Raw genomic sequence first — 25473 nt, 5'->3', positions numbered from 1 at the left:
GAGCTGGGGACAAAGGCTCAGCACACATTGGAGCAAGAAGCAAAGCCTCACAAGGCGAAGGCTGCCTCTACCTGCCTCAGAGGCAGGAGCTGGACTGGCTCTGTGGTCTGGTGCAGTCAGCAAGAACATGCAGGATGCTTAGCGCCCATGGCGGGGATTCTCTTCCAAGGAAAGTTCATTTGTTGAATAAATATATGATTAGAATAATGGCCTGGGATAAAGGGATATCTCTGTATTTGGTGTCACACAGAATGGAATTCTTCATGAAGCATGTTAGAAATATGGGTGTATAGGAGGTAGGACATTGGCAGATGAAATGCATAGAGAGGCATTTTGGAAAGCAAGCTGATGGGCCTTAGAACTATTTGCAAAACCACTAGAAATTCCCCTGAGTTGCCTGGCCTACTGTGATTGGCGGTTAACTTGCAGCTGCAACTGTGGAACACGCTGCCACCCACTTTAACATGATTCTTCAGAATGATGGATTAAAATTCATATTCTTTGTCTCTCTCCCTAATACTTGGTGAATTCATCTTTTTGAAATCAACTTCTGTTTCTTATGGATAGAGTGAGAGCTACAGAGTCTGTAAAATAGCCTGTCAAGATTGCTGGGGAGTCTGATCTGTGCAACTAAGAAGTAGTCGTGTCATCTTTTTAGGACCCTGAGGACAACTGGACCTGTTTGAACTGAGATTTTAAACTGGTCAAGTGTCAGGGCCCAGGACTAGGCTGAATTATCCATTGACAAACCAGTTCAAAGCATCTCAAATTACCCCACAGTTAGTAAAAATGAAGTCTTCAAAACCTTCTGGCCAAGAGTGACCGAATCCTTGTATTTTGTGGCACTGGGATTTGAGTTCAACGCTTTCTGATTACAGGCAGACGTCAAGGCAAGTGCTTTATCCCTTGGGCCACACTCTCAGTCTTTCTTTTTTTTATTGAATAGGGTCCTGATGTTTTGCTTGATGTTCTGGACTGCAGTTCTCCTGTTTATGCTTCCCACATACGTAACATGAAAGGAACACATGAGTAGAAGGATTTTGTGGCTGCTACTTGTGTAATCTCTTAGTACCAAGTTCTCACTGTGGTTCGACTGAATGATTGGAGAAACTAGTTCCCTTTGTGGGACAGACATATTTTGCCTTCATTTTGATGGGGTGGCGGATGGTTTTTTGTTTGCTGTTCTTCAGACTTGATTCTTGCTTCTCTGTGCAGTTTGAACATAGAGCTACTTTGGAGCAAATATACTAGTTTCTTTCCTGTCTCCTGCTATTGCCAACAGGACCTTAGTTGCCACAGGTCAGGCATCCAGGGCTGTAGAGGCAAGTATCTATATTTTACACATGCCAGTGGAACTCAGTATTTAAGAGCAACCCTAAGAGGCAAAATATTTTAAAAGTTATCCCTTAATAAATTTCTTTTTGTGCCAATACCGAAGCCTAAACTCAGATCCTGGGCACTATCTGTTTGCTTTCTTGCTCAGGGCTAATACTCTACCATTTGAACTATAGCTCTGCTTTTGGCTTACTGCTAGTTAATTGGAGTCACATGGACTTTTTTTTTTTTGCCTGTTCTGGTTTTGTACTATGATTCTCAGATCTCAGCCTCTTGAGTAGCTAGGATTTATAGGCAAAATCTTATATTCACCTAGCTCCTTTTATTGATTTTTAAAGATTTTTATTTTCCACTTTCTTTTTTTCTTTTTTGTTATAGTGTGTCAGGTGTAAGTTCATCTGTCATTTGACAGCTATGAGGCAGCAAGATCTTAGTCCTAACTATTAGGTTAACAACTCTTTTTCTGCCCATACCAATCTCCTAAGGACTGTGGATTGGTTAGACAGGAGTCCAACTCTTGGCTCTGTACAAGGTCAGATCTGGTGAGAAGCAGATATCAAGACAGGATTAAGCACACAGAGCATTACTGAGGAAGGGAACAGACCTTTACCTCCCACCCAGAGAAAGAGAGGGCAGGGGGATTGCATGGAGAGAGGTTAAAAGAAAGGTTTGGCTGGGCACACTCAAATAGGGGTGTTCAGTGGAGAACCTTGTCTTGAAACACATGGATGGCCCAGTGTGAGTCCAGCTGGGCATTCATACGTACTCAGCCATTGGCTGGGTGAAGTTGTGGAATGTGCTGGGAGTCCTCAGAGAAAGAGGGTTTTGTTATATTCTGAAGGAAGGAATTAAGTCTACAGTAAGAGAACTGCTGTGTTCACCAGAGTGCTAGAAACACATTGTTTTTAGTACTCTGTAGAAATAGCCTGATGGGAAAATCAGTTTGGGTTCTGTATTATTCCTTACCTGATCATGGCTGAGAATGAGTCTTGCTTAGAATTGTATCTTGGGGAAAATGACCAAGAAATGATAAACATCTGCCTTAGATGACTGCAAAATTTGAATTTGGCTTCCAAACTTTCCCTTCTGCTCTTATTCCCCACCATCTTCCTTAAGTAAGTGTTATTTTTATTGCTTGAAAGCAAAAAACCCTTAGTTATTGATTATGCCTTGTATGTTAATCTAGTATTTTTGATGAACATGTTAAGTGTGGGAAGTTGTAAGTGTGAAATAAGGTAAAGTGTGGGCAACATTTGATACATGAGCGATGTCTATTTTTACATTGTTTACCTTTAAACTCAACTTGTCTCTTCAAAATTATGTGTGCATTTATATTGATCTATCTATTTCAGTAGAAAAGCTTTATTTAAGCACAATTGCATGAGGCTATACATTTGTTGTTGTTGCTGTTGGTCCTGGGACTTGAACTCTGGGCCTGGACTCTGTCCCTGAGATCTTCAACTCAAGGCTATTGCTCTACCACTTGAGCCACAGAATTACTTATAGTTTTCTAGTGGTTAATTGGAGATGAGTCTCATCATCTTTCCTGCCCGGAATGGCTTTGAAGCAATCTTCATATCTCAGCCTCTTGAGTGGCTAGGATTGTAGGTGTGAGCCACCAGCACCCAGCTGTGCATATTTTATACACTCACATGCATGCACACACATAATACATACACACACACTATATATTTGAACCCCCATTAGTCATTGTAAGTTGTGGTCCTAGTTCCTGGTCCTAGCTGGGTGGACAATTACATATACATGACAGATTAGTAGAAGAAAAGCAAAAGCATCTTTCTTGGTACAAGTTTTAAGTGACGCAGCAGCCCTTCTAAGGAGATTAATACCCAGAAAATCAGTCATTACTTGCTTGGATCAAGGATAGTATCTTCTAAAGAAACAACTTCATTTTGCAGGGGAGGACAAAAATATTAGAGCTCTTAGAGTTTGGTACTGAATTCTTCCTGTGTGAGTTCTTGTCCTTGAGGACAAGGATGTTGCTTTTCTTTCTTGTACAGGGATCTGTCACGTGGGAAATTCATGTCCTGCTTTTTAAGAAACAGAAAAGAGCTCACAGTACCTGCTGTTTTTCAAGTACATTTAATCAGAAGAGTCCAAAGATCTGAGGATGAACTGTGGCATTTTACTTCAATCTCAATTACTTGTGAAGGAAAATTTCACAAAGTATACTTAAGATGTATTTCCTAGTCTCAGAAGGTACCAACCACTTTCTCAAAAAATGTTAACTCCCTACTGTCTAGAGTAAGATTCAAAATACTTATTATTTAAGGCATCAGCCTTTGACCCAGTCTTAATGTTTTTAGTGTTTTTTTTAAATTTAAACTCTTGCTCATCATATTCCCAGAATTTTCATCCGAATCAAATCTACCATGCCCTTCTGCTGTGTGAGATCATCTGGGATATGAGAGTCTCTTCTCAGGATATGCTCTGTTTTGGTTTGAATCCTCTTCACCCTCCAAAGCCATGCTTTGAAGGCTCTGTCACCAGATTGTGATGATTTGAGATGGCCCAGTCTTTTAAGAGTTGGAGCCTATTGGGAAGGTGTTACAATCATTGGGGATGTGGCATTGGAGGAGGCTAGATGTTGGGACCTCGGACACTTCCTCTTTACTTCCTGGTCACTACAAGATAAACATAATTCCTCTGTTTTGTATCTCTATCATGATGCACTTCTACACAGGTCCAAAGCAATGAAGCCAAATTATCAAGTAGAAATCAACTGTGATCCAAGATATGTCTTTCCTCTCTGTAAATTGATTTACCTTAAGTATCTGTTATAGTGATGCAGGGATCACAGGTCCTGCATCTAGTACTCTGATTTTAAAAAAGAACAAAACATTACCTGCTTTCATGGCTGATCTTACCTGTTCTCTACCTGAAATCTCAACCAGCTCTGATGCTTTCTTCCGAGAACCTCTGTTCTTTCTGGCACATTTGCTTTCTACTTGCAGGCTGGCCATGAAAGCTTGAAATTTTGCATTGGACTGAGAATAGGACCTACATAGTGCTAGTCTGTATTTCCTCCCAAATTCCCAGCATGCATCTGGCAGATATGCTTCCCGAGTGACAACTAAAATGACATGGGAGGGAGGGGAGGAAGACGGATGGAAGGAGTGCACTGTGATGGCAGGAAGCAGGCAGTAAGTTGTTCAGCTGAAACATGTACAGATGCATTTCTGTTAAAACTTTGCTCTTGAAATTCCCCGTGCAGAGATGCTTTGAGTAGAGAAACAACTCCTGCACATCCTTCACTCAGGGTTTTCAGCTGCTAAATATTTGGCCACATTTGTTGGGTCATTTTCTCACTCTATATGTTATTTTTGTTATCACCTGGGAGTTAGAGGCAGGAATCCTATTACTTGCTCCTAAGTACTTCCATGTATATGTACCAAGAATACAAACTTTCCCTTACAACAGCCATAGTACAGTTATCAAATCAAGAAATTTAACATTGACATGGGTTGAATCTACACCTTAATGAAATTTCTCTACTTGTCTAATATTCATTAGTTTTTCTCTAGTTTAGGATCTTATCTAGAATCACATGTTATGGTTCATTTTTTTAAAATTTTTGCCAGTTCTGGGGTTTGAACTCAGGGCCTGGGCACTGTTCTTGGACACTTTTTGCTCAAGGCTAGCTAGTGCTTTGCTACTTGAGTTGCAGCGCCATTTCCAGCCTTTTCTGTATATGTGGTACCAAGGAATCGAACTAATCGCTTTGTCCATGCTAGGTGAGCACTCTAGCACAGGTCAAACTCCTGGCTCTGATACGATTTATTTTTATGATAGATTAACATTTAAGGACAAAAAAGGTAGTTATTTTTTGTCCCGATTTTATTCAAAATCAGAGCAGGAAAATATAGCAAAGGAGAGTCTTAGGAGGTTTTACCTGCATGTTTTGTTTCTGGTCCTTTTTTTTTCCTTTTTAGTTATTGGAGCTTGGACTCAGGGTCTGAGCACTCTCCCTTAGCTTTTCTACTTAAAGCAAGTGCACTAGCACTTCAGCACCACAACTCTACTGGCTTTTTTGGGGATGATAATTAGAGATAAGAGTCTCACAGCTTTTCTTGTTAGAGCTGGCTCCAAACCACGATCCTCAGATTTGAGCCTCTGGAGTCGCTAGGATTAACATCTAACATGACAGAGAATGCTTACTCTGTAGTGGTTTTTGTGAAACAATTTATCAATGTTAATTACTGATCATATGGAAAGATTCTAAATGAACACTATTATCCATTTCTCATGGATTTCAGAATACTCCTGGACACTGCCTTTTTCATTTATATGAACGTGAATCCTAGTTTTAAAAGCCTTTTTGAGTTGAACGGTTAATTATCCAAAATACCACTGACTAGACATGTTAGGGAAGAAGAGCCACAGCCACTTTTGCCCCTGACACAGAGTGTGTTGCTGACAGGTAACAGCTGGAAGCTAAGGGATTCATTCCTGTTTGAAATGCTTACTGTGGGGAAGTACTTACCACGTCCCGATCTTCACACCACGTCCCGATCTTTACAAGGAGCAGGAAATCCCTGTCAGTCCCTCTTCCTCAATTGCCCATTCTCCCTTGTTGGAATTTCCCTTTAAAAATGAGCTGGTTTTATTTATTATCAACACTATAAGCATGACTTTCCAATCAATTAAATTTTTGTCTAATGAAGTATCAAGTTACTTTCCCATTCATCTGCAGTGATGGTAAACAACATTTCTTGGCATAAAGAGACAATTTTTAGAGTTAAAGATATCTCTAATGCGAAATTATATATGTAAAGCTCCCATTATGGTTTATGTAATCGTGGGCTGGATAATCAAGTAAAATAGTTATAGTATCTACAATAAAATAGAAATAAAGTATATTTAAATAAAATAACAAGATTCCTATTTAAGTCATTGACTTATAAAATGTATCTTGAGAATTATACTCCTATGAAGGCTTTACTTTGAACAACAATTATTTAAACTGAAAATGAGAGAGAACTCAAATTTTCTTCAAAAAGAAATGAAAGATACTGTCATGTTTCTCTGGCTGGAGGTGTGTAGAAGGCACACTAGAAGGTGGGGTTGACCTTGAAGAACTCACTTTCAGAACGGAGGATGTGGGGGGCCAGCGTGTGAAAGATGCAGCTCTTGGGAAAGATAATGAGGAAAAGCCATGGGTGGATGCACATTTTAGTGGGAACACAGGTGTGTGTGTGGGGGGGGGACAGAGAAACCCTTGGGTGGAAAATGGAGGAAGCTCCATGTGGCTTCTAGAAGAGATGGAGAGAAGAGTCTCCTGTCTTTAGCCTGTCTCCTTTGATCCATTGGAAGCAGTGAATCTCTGTGAGGAGGAATAAAGCCAATGCAGCTTCCTTTGCTTTCAGCAGGAAGAAATAAGTTCGACACATTTGAATAGTTATTTCTATAGAATTCATGTCTGAAGACACTGGAGTTCATCACTTTATAAAAAGAAAGCATGGTTTGAATTCATCTGGTCCAGACAGTTAACCAGAATGGTAACATAATCTGTCTTTCCTCTGCAGAGGGAAAGCTAGCGCAGAGTATTGGAGCATCACCCTTCTGTCTGCACAGACATGACAGGGGCCCAATGTCGGAAAGCTCGGTCTGAGGATCTTTACCCTAGCATGACTTGAGTCTTCTCTGTCTTTACTAATCAGATGATCCAGTGAATTCTCTGGGCCTCGTGAGCCTCTTCCTCCTCCTCACAGAAAGAAAAGTGGGGTTCTTAGTGGATCCTCAAAAGGAAAGGGGAGAATAAAGCTTCCTCTCAGTTGACCCACTGATGAGGGACCAAACGCTGTCTGCTGCCTGCTATATTTGGAACATGAAATATAGAAAGCGTTTTTCCTAAAAGCTCAGAGTTAAACCCTGTGGCAGTTAATTTTGGTGTCATGTAGTGTAGGCTTTTACTTTCCTAAGGTATGTAAGGTTGCCCCCGTCCCCCTCAGTTGCTAACCAAGTCACATGCTTTTTTTTTCCTCTGGGTAATAATCTGCCCTGATTAATCATGAATGGCCCTTGCCAGTTCTTCAAGAACTCTGACTTTGCTTTGCAAAAATCTTCAGATATTCAGCAGCTTAGCTGATCTTCTCATGTACTTTAGGAAGTTTCTCTTTCTGTCTCTGGCTGGTGTTTTGCCTCCACTTGTAATTTCCTGTGGAGTTCCATACTGTTTTCTTGATGCAGTTCAGTCTTTATTTTAAATTTCTGTTAAAAGTTTCCAGTTGTCACTTTCAAACTGTGTAATTTCTGATTAGGAACAGTCTTGTTCAGTCTGGAGATTTAGACTAGGTCTGTCAGGTCTTCCTTTGTTTTAACTACTTCAGGCAACTGAGTATAACTTTGGTTTCTTTTTCCGATTAAGGAGTTTAAAGAACCATGTGGTTTAGCACTGTAAATCAATTTCTTCCAAGTTCCTTTTGACTGGTTATCTAAGTGAACATCATTTTATGATTCAGTTTATTATTATTTTGTGATACTCTTGATGTTTGAACTCAGGGCCTTGCACTCAGTTGGCTTGCTTGTTTGGTTGCTACTCTACCATTGTGAGCTCTGCCTCCAGCCCAGCTTTTTGCTGATCAATTCGAGATGGAGTCTTACAGTCTTTTCTGCCTAGAATGGGTTCAAATCTTGATCCTCTGGATCACAGACTTTTGAGTAGTGAAGACACTGGTTCTGGAGAGAGCCTGACATTTGATCTGGGCTGGCCTGAACTATGATCTTCCTGTTGATTCTTTCTGCCAAATCTGGGATGACAAGCCATGCCACTGTGACCCAGCTATTGATTGCCATGAGGTCTCACAAACATGTTTTTTGGCCTCGGCTGTCCTCTAACTGCAACTTCATTGAGATATGCCTTCTGAGTAACTAGGAGCTTAGGTGTGAGTCACTGATGTAGAGCGATGATTCTTCATTTCTCATTCCAACTTCCTGTCATCTGTTACATCTTCTCCAGGCACAGCAGCCTCATCCTTTATTATTGACAACCCTCCAGTTTTGATAGGATTTTATCATTTTGTTCTTGTTCTGCATGTACACTGGAGATTTTGACTGTTTTCTGTTCAATGAGTTCACTCACTTGTATCTCCCATATGTCCGTTTCTTGTAAAAACTGTTACTGGCGCCCCTCAAGTTGGGAATTTCCATTTAAAGCATCTGTTCTTGAATCCTGAAGTTGTGTCATTTATTTGAGGTATTTCTGAAGGTTGTTTTGGCTTTAGCTACTTGTGATTTGAAGGAATATTCATTTTTGATATACGCAGCTCATCTTGTGTGCACTGAGTTCATCTTCTTTCAACTTGTTTCCAGAATGAGCATTTCCTTCTTAATTTTAGAATTGATTCTCTCCAGCCTTTTATAGTCTGGCTCCAAACCTGGTGCTTTCATTGAGCCTTCTCAAAGCTGACATTCTTTCATGGAAGCTCAAAGCCTTCATACTTGTTTTGAACAAGGGTAACTTTTCCAGGTAGTTTACCTTTTTCACTTATTAGTTCAGATAGATTTAGACAAAACTTTACTTTTCTTACATCAAGCTGGCTTCTGGTTTAAAACCTCTACAGAAACAATGGAAAATGCCCAACCAAAAGCATGAGGCCCTGAGTTCAAGCCCAAGTAATGGAGAATCACTCCCTCCCCCTCCCTACTCACACAAAAAGGTGCTTTTAGACAGGTGGCTTCTCTAAGTCTGTGGATGAAATGAACCAATTGCACCAAAGCTGGCTCTTAGTCCATCTCTTGGTCCTCTGTCCTTTCCTATCCAGTTCTTCAGGTTAGCCTACATAAATAGCATTTCTTACCCTTGGGAACCTCTGCTGTTAAACCATTGTCTCATTGGTTGGCACTCCCTGTCTCACTCTTGGGCTGTCACCCAGGCCTTGGGATTTTCTTCCTGCCTGTCTTAGCCTCTGAGCTTGACCCTGCTTGTGTTCTGTTCTTACTGTGATGGCTCACAAGTAAGCCATGGTTTAGAAAAGCTAGGGTTAGCCCATTTTGTCAGTAATGCAAAAAACTGGATCTTATATAATGGCACATTTTGCATTCTGCAAGTGACTACAGTAATGTGTCACCTAACTCATTTTAAATGCAAATTAAAAAATGAATGCATCCCTTGCAGATATCACAGCAGTGGGAATTGTGAGAGGGAAAATGGCTGGATGCATCTTACTTTGTGTTTTTAGTTACTGATGACATCTTTGCTCTGTATTTGTGTCTTGGTGACCTCCCTTGCTTGCTGCTAGGTCTTTCTGAGCTACTGTTAGTATTGTTCACATGACCACACTAATAATTTGTGATTTGGGAAATTTCAGTTTACAAAAATAGGCAATGCTTGACTTTTCACAGTCATTCCCCCTATAATTAAAATAGCATATTTCTTCAGTTAGAAAAGAATGAGTTTATGGTAGGAGGAATAGGAGGCTCCTCAAAAAGGCTAAGTTATATTCTTGAACCAGATGGTAAAAGTCAGTGAGAACAGTGGATATAACTAGACGGCACAAAATGGTTAAATTATGCTTCTAGTTCTTTTCTTTCTGAGAAAATTTGGACTGTTTAAAATTAAAAACAATAAACAAACAAAAAAAGCCAAGTGTGGACGGCTTACTCCATTCAGGAGGCTGAGCAAGGAGGATTGTAGAATGCTTTAAAGCTAGCCTGGGAAGGAAAGTCTGTGAGACTCTTATCTTCAGTTAACCAGCAAAAAGAAGTAGAAATGTGGCTTGTGTGGTATAGCACCAGTTCTGAGTGAAAAAGCTGTGAGACATTATCTAGACTCTGGGTTCAAGCCCCAGGGCCAGCACCAAAAACAAAGACAACAAAAATAAAATAATTGTGATTCATCTTGGAGAAGTAGAATGAATGTGGAATAAATAGAATAGAATCATTTTGGAAGACATTTCTATTGATTTTTAGAAATTTGAGGTCTTTTTTGTTTTGCCAGTCTTGGGGCTTGAACTCAGGGCCTGAACTGTCCTTGGGCTTTCTAAAGGCTAGCACTCTACTACTTGAGCCACAACACCACTTCTGCTTTTTCTGTGTATGTGATACTGAGAAATCAAACCCAGGACTTCATGTATGATAGGTAAACACTCTACCACTAGGCCAAGCTCCCAGCCCTGAGGGTTTTTTTTTTTTTGCCTACTTTTAGGGCTTGGACTCACGGCCTGGGTGCTGTCTTTAAGCCTCTCTACTCAAGGTTAGCACTCTGTCATTTGATCCATAGCACCACTTCTGCCTTTTTCTGAGTAGTTTATTGGCGATAAGAGTCTTATGGACTTTCCTGTCCAGGCTGGCTTCAAACTGTGACCCTCAGATCTCAGCCCACTAAGTAGCTACGATTACAGGCATGAGCCACCTGCGCCCAGCTAGAAATTTGATTTCTAACTTGCTTTTGACCTTAGATCCTGCATATTTGAAGTCTATGCACTCAGCTGAGTATACGTATTTCTCTGTGGCTTCTAGAGGCAAAGTGAGTCTTCAGTTGAGGCAAGCTAGTTCTCATTCCATGGAAGTTAGAGCAGGAATCTCTAAGCAGTTGAGAGACTTGTGAATATACCTCACCAGGGACTGGTTAAGAATGGAGCAGTGCCTAATACTTCCTCCAGGAGAAATGGCTCAGGGCCATCTGGGAGAAACAGCCAGGCTTGAGGAGAAAGTCTGCCGCCTCTGGTGGGAAAATCAGTCTCACTATATAGAAGAATCCATCGTCTTTGCAAGCATCATCTTTGAATGATTCAGTAATTGCTTTAGTTCTTTGTTTGCTAGGTCAGCTGAGACCTTCAATGGGAGCTGAGACCTCCACTATCCAGTTTTAGTGACAGCTGAAATAACAGAAGTGCAAGGAGAGAAAGAGAACATGCCAAAGAAAATGAAAGAAAAATAAAGAGCAAATAAGTAAAACTGAGGATTACTGCAGTATAGCTTTGTGTTATGACGTGGTAGTCACAGTTTCATTCTGAGCAGTGGCTGTTTAGCTGGGACTCCCTACATGCCAACCTGCTAGTGATCCTTTCTTAGGTGGAGCCATGTGGTATTCTGCTGCTTCTGCAGAGGTGCAGGCTGATCTCTGCTTGTGAATGTGTGACTCACTTCTGAGTGACCCAGCATGGTGAGACTAAGTCTAGACCAGTCCAGATCAGAGATAGGACCCAGCTCAGAAATAGACCCAACTTTTGTTGGGATAATATTATGTTTGGAATTGCTGACCCCAATTATATTTTAGCTGAACAGATAAACCCTTTCATCTAGTTTGGTATAACTTAGAGGAGCCAAACTATTAACGCTTCAATAGTTCAGATTCAGTTGCAAAAGTAGCATCTGTAGCTAGCTAGCAGTACAAAGGCGAGGCATGAACTCAAGGCGATGTGCAGGTGCAGGTGGGCGTGGTTTCTTGGTATCTCTTTGGTTGCTGATAGGAATGTTTGGTCTAAAGTTCAGAGGTCTCAGCCACGTGCAACAAAGGAGTGGGTCAGGACAGAGAAACTCAGGCATTCAGATTCTTTGCTGCATTGCAATAAGGTAACCTAATTACATATGTGAGCTTGGCTTTCCCAGAAAGCAGAATCTTTTGTTACCCAGGAGGGACAGATGAAGATAGGGAACAAGAGAAAGCTATTTGGGGAATCAAGTACTATCACCACTTAGTCCCAATGTCGGCAGTCTAATAAGAAGACAAAGCAATGACTGCTTCTTAGTCTTGGCCATTGGGAGAAGATGGTGAAAAATTTACCTGTGGTTTTCATCTCCATATGTCAGAGTATGGCCTCCTGGGACACTAATTCCTTCAGTAGTACTGAGTGCCAGAGCATCACTGGTACTCATCTCTTCTCTGAGTCATTGGAAAGTCATAAGGCTGAATGTGAAAATGGGAGGCAGACACGAGATGAGGCCCTGGTGGACTGTGACCTGTTAGATTGGCTATCGCTCATGAAGAGCAGACTCCTGGCCTCTAGGTGGAAGGTTCTGGTGATGACAGGGCCTGAGATGATTTGGATGCTCACAGCCCACCAGCGTCCTTGTGGCCTTTAGTGCCACACCACACAGTAGTTAGTTTAAAAGAGTACTTTGGAAATGAGCTGGGCCAGACTCACTGGCAGGGAAACAGGTAAAACACAGAGTTTTTCATGCTCTAGTTCACAGCAACAGATTCAAAGTCTTAGAGATGGGAACCAAATTGCATGTATATACTGAGAACCCGAGTTGTCTTCAACACAGTTACCCTGACACAATCATTAAACACAGGATCCTGTTTAATTTATTGGATCCTTATCAACGCGATCAAGAACAGTGTATAGAAGAGTAGATTTTAAAGTTATTTCCATATAAAGTACTTTTTTTTCTACCAGGCCGCATGTATTTTATGACTATTAACAGGATGCTACTCGTTCCCGTTCATATTTTACTGACGATGCCAATTGCTGAAGGTGCTTTGACTCCTTGGGTACATTTTGTTTTATGATTTCTTAAGAGGTTCTGGGGTTTGCACATGCTAGCAAGTCGTCTACCACTGAGCTACATCCCTAGTCCATTCGAGTACATTTAATGCCACCTATAACTATAGCTCTTATAAAACATGCAGGTTGTTATCCATTTAGCATTGACATTTTTTTTATTCTGTGGAAGGGTCACACTAAGTTGTCTAGACTGGGATTGAACTCTTGATCTTCAGTCTACCGAGTAGCTGGGATTACAGGTGTCATTACCACACCTGCCTTGTCATCTATTACTTTCAATGCATTTTCCCATAGTCAGGAAGCGAATCTCACAGGACTAACTCTCAACAGACCTTGGTCTTCATTAAGTGGACACTGACTAGAGAGCTGAGGAGGAGCTGCTTGAGAAAACTGCCACGGTGTGGTTTTATAGTTTATACTTGGACTGCAAAGAGCCCTAGGTCCCCAGAGGATGAGGTGGTCAGCTTATTTGCAGTGTGGGTATGTGCTTTCTTTCAGTTTTGTGAGCCCACAGTGACTCTTGTACTTCACTGCGAGGGGGCAGTCTGTTCCTTCCTTAAGTAGTTTGATATTGATAGGAAGTAGATTCATCCTTAGCAGCCTGCTTTTATGTGTGTGAGCCTCACAGTGAGTTCACGGGGTCCTTTGATCTACCTGGGACTCTTCTCAGAATCAAACCCAGTGTGGGGAAGAGAGGGATTCCCAGATGGTCTGCTGTGAACTTACTGGTAACTCTGTTTGGTTTTAATAGCTATTTGTACTAGATTGATGTCACATCACATTTATGATTGTCATGATCAAGAGTTTAGACTCTCCCAGATCATGTCTGTGGAGAAACATTGCTTTATGGAGGAGCTATCTTAGACTCAAGATGGTGGCACCATTGGCTGATATGGCAGCCTGCCATCAAAAGTACCAAGAGAGAGTAGGTCCAGCCTTCTGTTAAGATCCAGCACGACAGTCTGGTCCTGTCCAGTATTGCCCCACAACAGAAGAGCTAATGTAGCCCAGAAGTCTTAGCACAGTCTTAGTCCAAGGCAGTTCAAAAAAGTACAAGGGGGGGGGCCAGGAGTTTGGCCTACTGGTTAAAGTGCTTGCATGAAGGCCCGGGTTCGATTCCTTGGTACCACATACATAGAAAAAAGCTGGAAGTGGTGCTGAGGCTCAAGTGGTAGAGGTCTAACCTTGAGAAAGTCCAAGGACAGTGCTCAGACCCTGAGCTCAAGCCTAGGACTGGCAAAAAAAAAGTACAAGGGGCATGGCTATACTGAATCCTAAAGTTCATTTATTAACACTACACAGTAATTACAAGCTAGTCAATTGCCTGTGCAGTTGCCTGTGTATATATGTATGTGTATATTCATGAAATTTTGTGGTGATAAAACCCTCTTTTTCATTCTGAGCCTATTTCAGTTAATTACTGAAAAATGCTCCTATATATATGTATGTATATATATAACATAGTTATATATTATCTACTTATCCATTGATAGACAGACAGGTTGCCTCCATAGCTTGGCTTTGTAAATAGTGATGTAACAAAACTTTTTAAGAACAAAGCATGTTTCCTCTTTGTATGTACTGGTCCTAGGGTTTGAACATAGGGCCTGGTGTGGTCCCTGAACTTTTATTTTCAGGGCTAGTGCTCTACCATCAGAGTTTTGCCTCCACCTCATATGTAATTGGAGATGCACATCTCACTGACTTTCCTGTCATGTCTGGCTTCAAATTATGATCCTTAGATCTCAGTCTCCTGAATATCTAGGATTACAGTCTTGAGCCACCAGCACGCAGCATCTTGTTTATTTGTTTAGATCTCCAACTTCTGAGGACTAATACTATGAACTCTTACAAGTATTACTAGACTTGGTTTATATGCGCTCCTACACTTCCCCACTTCCAATCATCAAGGTCATTAGCAAGGTCAAGGGGGGAGCTGTCATCAACTTGCACTCCAGCGCTGTCAGTTCCTCAGAGAGTGGAGAATTGGACTCTTCCCTGGCCTCTGTTGTGCTTTTCCTAGCAGGAGCTATGCCAATCCAGCACCTGGCCACAGCCTGACTAGACCAAGGGAGTCTTGGCTTCTGGACTATGAAATCCTGCACAGCTAGGGACCCTAGGCCCTCTAGTGGCTGCCTGAGTAAATGAACCCCTGGAAAGGTGGAGGAACATGACTAATGGGAGAGCACTTTCCCATCTCTCCCCAACACTTGCCAGGCAGCCAATCATCCCAGCAGCACTGGTTGTGTTTTCTGGTCAAGCTGTGGCAGATTCAGGACAGGGTGCCTTGTATTGGTTGAGTTCATCTCCTAGCTTACTTAGTCTGTTTTGGGATTATACTTTCCCACAAAGCCTTAGTAGGTAACAATTTCCAGAAGAATTGTTTTCTAGAGAAACCAGAATATGATCCTTAGTAACAGGATTGGGCCTAGTAAGGAGAGCCTTGAGACTGGATTGTGGAATAGAGTTGCTTATTTGCCTGAAAGGAAAAGGAACTCCATTGCTGATGAAAAGTAGAATGTTAGTAGTGCCAGTGTGTAACTTAGGTCTGAATTAGTTTTTAGTGCTGCTGTGGCAGATGATCTACCCTTAGTGACTTAAAACACATTTATTTATTTTTTTTGTTTTTTATTATTTTTTGCCAGTTGTGGGACTTGAGCTCAGGGCCTGAGCACTGTCCTTAGACTTTTTTTCTCAAGGCTAGAGCTCTACTCTTGAGCCACAGCATCACTTCCAGGTTTTTTCTATGTATGTGGTGCCAAGGAATCGAACCCGGGTCTTCGTGCTTGCTAAGTAAGCACTCTACCACTAGGCCAAACTCCCGGCCCCACATTTATTTTTGAAGATTTAGAAATTAGAAACACAATGTGGATTTCTGTAGGTTAAAATTGAGGTGAAGGCAGGACAAAGTGCCTTTGGGAGGCTTCAGAGAGAATGTAGTTCCTTCCCTTTTAGCTTCTAGAGGCTGCCTGCATTCTTTGGCGTGTCTGTCTTCAGAGCTTAGTGTGTAGTAACAGTGCCTTGTTCCACTATCATCTGTCTCTGATTTAATTAGGAGAGCATGCTTTTTATTGAAAGGACTATAGAATTTGATTGGATCCACTTAATAGTCAAAGACATTGTATCTGGATTCACTTAATAATCCAAGATAATCTACCTAGCTGAAGCTAGTTAATTTTCACCACAGCTGTAAAGTTCTATGTTGAATAGGATCTTTCATCTGCCTCTCACTGATTTTATTGACTAAAATTTTCTCTTAAGAAATGTATGTAGAAGATGAAGATGGGTAAATATTTTACTAAAGGAGTTGTTAGTCATCTTGAAAGAAGTAAATTTAGAAGGATGCTGCATGAGGCATGTTCTTTAAATAGCACTGGAAACTTTATTAAAATAGATCTGAAATTGGGGGTATTTTACAATGGTAGGGCACTTGCTTAATATATGCCAACCTAGGTACAATCCCCAGGATTATCCACTCCAAATAAAGAAAGAATCATAAATCACAGACACATCTGCTGTAAGCCAGGTGCTGATGGCTCATGCCTATAATCATAGCTACTCAGGAGACTGAGATCTGAGGATCACAGTTAGAAGCCAGTCTGGGCAGAAAAGTCTGTGAGACTCTTACCCCCAATGAGCTACTCAAGAAAAGCTGGCAGTGGTGCTGTGGCTCAAGTGGTAGAGTGCTAGCCTTGAGCATAAAGAAGCTCAGGGACAGTGTCCAAGTCCTGAGTTCAAGATCCAGACCTAGCAAATAGAAATAAAGAATGATCTATAAGTCTGAATATGCCTAAGGCTGTTTTAAAGTGCTGGGCACAGGTGGCTCATGTCTGTAATTCTAGCTACTCTAGAGACTGAGATCCAGGGATTATGGTTCAAAGCCAGGCCAGGTAGGAAAGTCTGTGAGACTCATCTATAACCTCCAAAAACAGCCAGAAGAGGAGCTGTGACTCAAGTGATAGAGTGCCAGCCTTATGCAAAAATGCTCAGGGACAGAGCCAAGGCCTTGAATTCAAGCTCCAGGACTGGCATACACAGGCATGTGTGCATCTCCCTCTCCCTCTCCCTCTCCCTCTCCCTCTCCCTCTCCCCCTCCCCCTCCCCTTCCCTCTCCCTCTCCCTCCCCCGCTTCTCTCTCAAAATGGACTTAATTGCATAATTAAAGAAAACTTGCTGCCAGGCACAGTGGCTCACGCCTGTAATCCTAGCTACTCAGGAAGCTGAGATCTCAGGATCGCGATTCAAAGCCAGCCTGGGCAATACCAAGTCAAGACACTCTTTTTTTAAAAAAAAAATTTTTTTTATTGTAATTAGTAAAAGGGTTACATGATATTTGCCAGATAGAAGGTGCATTAATTCACATACATTGATACCCTTTCACATGTCTTGGTACCCATTTCCCTTCCACCCCCACCCCCCACCCGTCTTGGTTTTCCCCCCATTCCCTATCAAATTTCAAATATCCAAATACAAATAAATTCAATATATCAGATAACAAAGTGAGATACTATACCAATATGAGATACCCAAGGGACAGCAAAGGAGATGAGAGACAACATAGTACATTAAGGAAAACAATCATTCATTATATGGCTTTTGTTTCAATATCCTGGAGGTCCTTTCAATTAGCTTCACATTATATGTCCTTATGTATCAAGATTTTGCTCTATTGCAGATCTCTGCTAGTAGAGCCCAAGGTTTCTACTGATTATGACAAATGAGGGAAACCATTGAGCCTAAGTTCCTTTGAGTCTGGCTTACTTCACTTAATATGATTTTTTCTAAGTCTTTCCATTTCCTAACAAATGGGGCAATGTCATTCTTTCTGACAGCAGCATAGAATTCCATTGTGTACAAATACCACATCTTGTGGATCCACTCATCAACTGAGGGACATCTAGGTTGGTTCCATATCTTTGCTATGGTGAATAGTGCTGCAATGAACATTGTTGTGCTAGTGGGTTTAGTCTGTCCTTGTTTCTGGTTGGTTGGGTAAATGCCAAGTAGTGGAATTGCTGGGTCATAGGGGAGTTCTATGTTTAGCCTTTTGAGGCACTGCCACACTGCTTTCCATAGTGGTTGGACGAGTTTGCACTCCCACCAACAGTGTAGTAGTGATCCCTCCTGGCCACATCCCCTCCAGCATCTGTTGTCATTCGTTTTCCTGATCCTGGCCATTCTAACTGGAGTGAGGTGGAATCTTAGAGTTGTTTTGATTTGCATTTCTTTTATGACCAGAGATGTGGAGCATTTCTTCATGTGTCTATAGGCCATTTTTGTTTCTTCTTCAGAGAAGACTCTCTTTAAGCAAGTCAAGACACTCTTATCTCCAGGTAACCTCTAGAAAACTGAAAGTGGGGCTGTGACTCAAGGGGTAGGGCAGTAGCCTTGAGCTGAAGAGCTCAGGGACAGTGCCCGAGCCAGAGTTCAACCCCTATGATCCTCCCCCCACTGCCCTGCCAAAAAAAGAAAAGCACTCACTTCTCCCAGCGGACAGTGCTGAAGATGATGCTGAAAATCAGGCTGAGGATTTAATTGTAAGAAGGACACACATGCAAAACACCTCAAAATGTGCCACACCTCAATAGGTCTCCTATGTCAAGGTGAGGACCTGTCAAGGCAATAGAAGAAACGAGACATCTGAGATGGAGAACCTTCCTCTTCCACTCAGTTCCTCAGCATCTTCCCATCAGCAGAAGCAGTTCCTCCACTCTCTGAGAAAGGATCCATCAATCCTGTTCCCTGGATAGCACGCAAAGCCTCACCTATGAGAGAGGCAGCAAATCTGTTGTTTGTCCAGAAACCCTGCCCACCACTCTTCATTCCCAGGTTCGGGTCTTTGCTGCCACTGAAGTGGGAGGCAGAGTTGTTTCAGGATGAAACAGTCTCCACAGAGGAACTGTCAGCTGATAAGTACCTGAAGGCCCTGGGGAGCAGGTGTGAGGCAGATGCTGACACGGTTAGTCCCGGAACGTAAGGAATAGAGACTGGAAGAGGGAGAAGGGGAGCAAAGGGTCCATGAATTATGCTGACTAAATAGCTTGTGGGGAACACTGCAGACTGAGCTGGGCAGTAGCTATTGTAAATGAGGTGGAGATGCCGTCATTTCCTTGGTCTAGAAAGTGGTTCCAAAACCCAGGGAGCCTTTGAAGTGTTGAGATCCGATAGACTTGTCATGGTTTGAGAAGCCACCGTGTGACTATGTTTCTCACCTCGTTTTACATTTCTGATTACTTACTTAAAATGTAAATCTTGAATGGACTGGTAAACGTTTTATCTGAAGACTTCAGTTTGAAAAACAAATCATGAAGACAAATATACAGATTCATGAGGATGCTTCAAAAATATATTTGTACCATTTATCTTTTGAGATCATTGAGGCTACAGAGACATTTTTCAAGATTGACTGAAGAGGCATACACTGTTTTGGCAAATCTCTCATTTAAATGGAGGGATTTGCCTCAAGGAAAAACCTCATTAGTCCTTAACAAAAAGGTCTGTGCATGAGAGGTGGTGGAAATGAGATGAAATTCTGCTTATTTCATTTTGTCTGCCACTCGGATATTTATAATTTTTTTAAGGCAAGATGGATGGAGTGTTTGATAATTTAAGTTCCTCACATAATCAATGGATTGTTTTGCTGGTCTATCAATTTTATTATCTTTTCCATTCTTTTGTAACTTAGCAGATCTATGTAAGCACCACAGAAATAGATGAAGATGACAAGTCTTAAAAACATTCATTTATTTTGCTGATTTTTATTCCAATTAAAATTTGGAACATAATTAAAAAGAGGAGTGTCCACAAAGCCTTTTGGGAACAATTAATTTTGGTAGATAGTGGGTGATCAATAGATATTTGAGTGACTACTGAAGAAAGAGCAAGCTCCCACTTGTTTTTTTCATTTAGTTTTTATTGTTGGGATAATATATAATGGGGTTACAGTTACATTCGCCGGATAGTAGGTGTATTACTTCTCACAAATTGATACCCCTTCTCATGTTTTGTCCCCATTTCCCTCCCCCCAGCCCCTTCCAGGCATCTTGTTTTTCCCTTCTCTTTCCTATTTCAAATAAACAACATAAATGTATATACAATATACCAGGTAACAAAGTCAGATACAGTTCCCACTTTCTTTTCTGAACAACTACATTCCTTCCTTCCCACTAGAGGGGATGCTATAATAGGAGTGTTGAACACAAGGTATTTGTTGCGAATTTACTTTGGTTTTGTTTTGGTAAATAATGTTATGAAAATGAGATTTCCCCATTATAAATGTAATACATTTAATGAGATGTATATGTATTTGAAAAAATACAAGAAAATTACTCATAGTTCTACTGCATGAAATAACTTATTGTTTTGGTATCTATAAGCCCAACCTACCTGAATTTAATCATCTTATTTGGTAAACTTAAGTCAGGAAAAATTATTATTGCTTATTTGAACATTAACTAGTTGCTCAAAGGTGTTATAATTCAATAGGTCAGTTTATGAGTACAGTGCTTCTTTTTTCTCTAATTAGCTTTCTTTTTTAAAAATTACTTTATTGTTAAGGTGATCTACAGAGGGGTTACAGTTACATAAGTAATGAGTATATTTCTTTTTGAACATTGTTTCCCCTCCCTTGTTTTTTTGCCATCCTTCCTTCATTTACCTCCCTCTCTCAATCTCACCCTTCCTGCTCATGTGGAAAGGCACTACATTTTATTACTCGTGCCCTAAAATTCTACCAGTCTTTTGACAATATCTCCGACTTCCTTTACTATATGCTAGATCCCTTTTGTTATACATTTTATTTATACATCAATATTAGTAAATATTGATGAAAATATTTACATTGTCAGAAGTGACAAATTTAAACCTCTCCCTTCTCTGAATTTATCCATAATGTAATGCTTCAGCTCTCCATTCTGAACCATTTAGCACATGACAACATTTCCTTGATCCAAGGGGTTGATGTTGAATTGCTGCCAGTACTGTGTCACATTGCAGCCACCCTGAAGAAGCTTACCCAGAGAAGTGCACAAATACAGAGCAGGGGTCTTGAAGAAAATCATGTCTAAGATCAGTGCTAGCTTTGGACTTGACATTATGTGAGCCAGTGAGTCAGTGTAAATGATTCAGCCAAGATGCTCCTAGCTCCTGACAACACTGGCTTGCTCATGCATTATTTAAGCAGATGGTAATTGGAGACTCGGGGTATTTCCTCTCACTGAACTGTCCTGAGCTCAGTAGAATTGCTTGTTTTGGGGGATTCCAGAACTATTTTATGGAAATGAAGATATCATTTCAAAAGAAATTTGCAGATATTTGAACATGAATTATGCATTTCTTTTCTGCAGCCGTCTTTCAAGTCAAACATTGGTGTATGATACAGTCAGAAGATTATTAGTTTGGCTTGCTTTTGAGGGCATTTGATTGAGCGGAAGGATAAGTGCATCTTCCAAGGTGATATAGACTCTTTGCAATGTTCAAAGTCAGCATATTATTTCTAAGAGGGTTATGAAATTTGTTACGAAATTTATATGATTGAAGTTTGGCAACCATTGTTTTTACTTAACTCTAGGAAAATGTTATCTTGTCCAGTAAAGTGTTGAAATACAAGTTAAATACTATGCGAGATAGAAGTTAAGAGCAACTATCTATGAGACAGACCTGCACTCAGAATTTAGACATACACTATAGCAGACCAAGATTTCTGGACCCTGCTCTCTGTAGGATGGCTAAACTGATTGTGGACTGCAGAGGCTGCTGCCTGTGTAGCTAAACTCTCACACACTCATACACACACAGGAAGCCTGAGCTCTGGGAAGTCAGTGAACACATAGGGAAATGGTCTGTAGAGAGAAGCATGGCTGCAGCAAGAGGTGACATAGGGAGACTTTCAGGCCAGCCAAAGAAATGTCATGGTAGATTGAGGGAGGAAGACAGAAAGGAGAAGAAAGAAGCTGGCAAGGCACAGAGAAAAGGAAATGCTGTCTCTCCCTCTCCTCCTGTCAGGATGGCTAAGAGGTGTGAGCAGCAGATTGTAAAATAATCTCGAGATCCAGGGACCCTGCCAACTTGCTGTTCATGTTGGAGCTGTCTCTTGATTTTTGGAAGCCCACGATTAAAGCCCGCGGAAGATAACCAAATAGAGACGAAGCTTCCTGCTGCCACGTAGGTGTGTGTGTGTGTGGGGAAGTAGCTACCCACTAGCATTTTGGCAGGTCTGAAAATTCCACTTCCAGGGTGCTTGCGAAGTGTTCAGTTTCCAAGTTTTTTCGTACCTGCCATAGATTTCCATGAAATACTATTCTGTCCACAGAGCCTTTCCCATTTCCTTCAGCCACCTTGGGCTCCCTTTCCTATTCCTCTCCCTCCCCACCTTTCCTCCTCCCTTTCATGCTTGGATTTGAATTCAGGGCTTCAAGCTTGCTAGGAGGCAGTCTAGCCCTTCCCCCCTCCCCTTTGCTTTAGACTAGACTGGCCTTACAGGATGCATCCCCTAGCTATACTTCCTGAGTTCAGGCAAGAGCCACTAAACCCTGCCACTTATCCTCCAAGTTCCTGACTACTTTGGGCTCTGTCCCAGTAGATCTGAATGCCTCGGGATTCCCCCTCTCATCTGCTCCTGTTCATGTGGCTTGAGATTGCTGTTTTCCTTCCTCTTGCAGATGGTTTTGTTTCACAGGTCATTAGATTTTTGTCCCCTACACTATCTCACACCTCTAATGAGCCTCATAGCTAATGTTATAAGTTAGGCAAAATCCCAAGAATAATCTTCTACCTTGTTAATGTCAACACCACTAACACAGACAAACAGTCATTCCAACAATGTAGTTTTCCACTTTCCAGACAGACAACTGCTAGGAGATTGCTAACACCTGCACACCCCTTTGTATCTACAGCCAGCATAGCAGGATGCTTCTCCTCCAGTCCATTTCCTGGTCCCTTCATTGAAGGAAGGGTCTATTGGAGACCACCCTGGATTAAGGCCTGTGTTCCTGGCTTCTCCACAAGTTTCTTAGAAAAAAAATAAACCTAAATACTAGATCTCTGGGACCACTTTTTCTGCCCAAGCCAGCATCAGAAAGCACAAATTACAACTGAAAGACGGATAACCTGTGTCCTTTCTGCATTCCATCCTCAAACATGAACCTTGAAGAAAAATGGCTTTATGTCTTAGACTAGCAACTAGATACACCAGATGGCAATGGATTCTTTTAACTATTCTTTATATTTTAAATGAAAGCAATAGCTCATTTGCTTAAAAGAATGACAGCCGTGTTACAAAGACACAGCATGTGGCAGAGTTGAGGATTCCTGGTCAAACTCCTGAGTGAGCATGAGGCTGTAGCCATTACCTGCTTTCAGTGAGTGACCTCAGGCTCTCTGGGATCCATTTTTACCTGGAGCATGAGGTTGTTAGCACTTCCTGCCTCAGAGGTGCTCATGAGGACTAAAAGAATAATTATAGGGGCTGGGAGTTTGGCCTAGTGGTAGAGTGCTTGCCTAGCATGCATGAAGCCCCAGGTTCGATTCCTCAGTACCACATACATAGGAAAAAAAAGCCAGAAGTGGTGCTGTGGCTCAAGTGGTAGAGCTCTAGCCTTGAGAAAGCCCAAGGACAGTGCTCAGGCCCTGAGCTCAAGCCCAGGACTTGCAGAAAAAAAAAGAATAATTATAAAAAGCATAAGCCAGTACCAGGAATATGGAAACTTTCTATAAAAATTTTCTATATGAAATATTTTCAAATATGTTTGACTTTTGTATGCCTATATGAGCTTATATGAACTATCAATGACTTTTCTGTTTCTATGTGTAGACTTCTTATGCATTTAACAAACACTCTCTTCTCCCTTGACAATGTGTATGAGGCGTTGTGTTAGTTGGACTTTTCATTGCTGTGACCAAATACCAGAGACAAACAGCTTAAGGGGCAAAGGGTTTATTTGGCTTAGTTTTGGTGTATTGTGATGGGGAGGGGGAGGCAGAGCAGAGCTGCTCCCATCACAGCGGTCCGATTGGACTGACTGCCTCTTTTCCCCACTTTGGTTCTGGTCCCCAGGCTACAGGAAGGCGAAGCTGCCCTCACTGAGGGCAAGGCTTTCCTTTTATGGCATCCCCTCTGGAAACCTCTTCCCAGACCCACACAGAAATGTGCTTTGAAGTGTGCATGACTTTTCTCTTTCTTTCTTTCTTTCTTTCTTTCTTTCTTTCTTTCTTTCTTTCTTTCTTTCTTTCTTTCTTTCTTTTCCTTCCTTCCTTCCTTCCTTCCTTCCTTCCTTCCTTCCTTCCTTCCTTTCTTTCTTTTCCTCCTCCCCCCCCTCCTCCTCCTCCCCCCCCTCCTCCTCCTCTTCCTCCTCCCCCTCCTCCTCCTCCTCCTCTTCCTCCTCCTTCTTCTTTTTGTGGTCATGGGGCTTGAACTCTGGGCCTGGGCACTGTCCCTGAGTTCTTTAGCTCAAGGCTAGTGCTTTACCACTTGAGCCACAGTGCCACTACCAGCTTTCTGATGGTTAATTGGAGATAAAAGTCTCATGGACTTTCCTGCCTTGGCTGGCTTTGAACCATGATCCTCAGATCTCAGCCTCCTGAGTAGCTAGGAGTACAAGCATGAGCCACTGGTGCCTGGATGAAGTGTGCATTTCTTACCTTCCAGATGTTTCTCTTCTAAATAAGCTGATAACCAGGATTAAGCACTGCAGGCATCTTCTTTGTCAGTATTTAGGCCTGTAGAGATACTCAGTCTTTTGAATGCATTTTGTATTTTATTCATTACATGGCTGTTGTAATGATTTAACCAGCCCTCTGAAGATTCATGCTACTGTTACAAACAAGGCTATTATGCACTGTCCAGACATACATTCTGCATACTTAGACAAGAAAACTCATCAGAGTAAAAGAAATTTTGGTTGACATTGCTAAATGTTGCTCCAAAAGATTCACCATTTGTTATTAAATTTGGACTCTGATTAAAATAGGGCAACATTAAACACTTCTTAGCTGATGGGAAGAAACTGCAATGCAGAAAAATGTGCCTGCAGGGGTGTTTGATGCGTAGCTTGTCAGTCCAGGGATTGGGATAAACTTAGGCCTTACATTTGCTTACCTCAGATCTGAATTCATGTTTAAGATTACAGAGTGATGTTTGCAGGGTGTCATTAGACCTCGGCAATGGATTCTCCACCCATATGCTGCTTAACCATGGACATAACGAACCCTACTCTTGTTTACATGCATATGTCTAGCACCCACCCCGCATCCACAGGCAAGCCCGTGTGTCAACGATGGGTAATGGAAATCTCTTTTTAGTAATACCCTCACTAGAAGAGAAGATTGTAAATGAAGTTTGAAATGTAACTGCATGTAGTGTTATAGATGGCAAGAGAGAAGCTTGAAGGCAAAGGACACACTGGAAGCAGTCTCTGGCTCTGGTGGGAGTGTGTGTGTGTGTGTGTGTGTGTGTGTGTGTAGCTCCTTTCTCACCTGTGGACACACTGCATCCTGCTGACATCTCTGCTTTACATGTGGATGGCAGCCAAATTCTTCTACCTTCTTGCAACATACAGAGGCTACGATACTCATTATGCAGAACCCTAAGGAAGCAAACGCTACTCCAGCATTACTGAAACAGAGAAAAAGTCACTTAATTGGAATAATAAATCTTTTATTATTCATGTGT

The sequence above is a fragment of the Megascapheus bottae genome, chromosome 11, assembly GCF_031878675.1.
Source record: "Megascapheus bottae isolate mThoBot1 chromosome 11, mThoBot2.hap1, whole genome shotgun sequence".
Classification (NCBI taxonomy): domain Eukaryota; kingdom Metazoa; phylum Chordata; class Mammalia; order Rodentia; family Geomyidae; genus Megascapheus; species Megascapheus bottae.
This window is presented reverse-complemented; position numbering follows the sequence as displayed.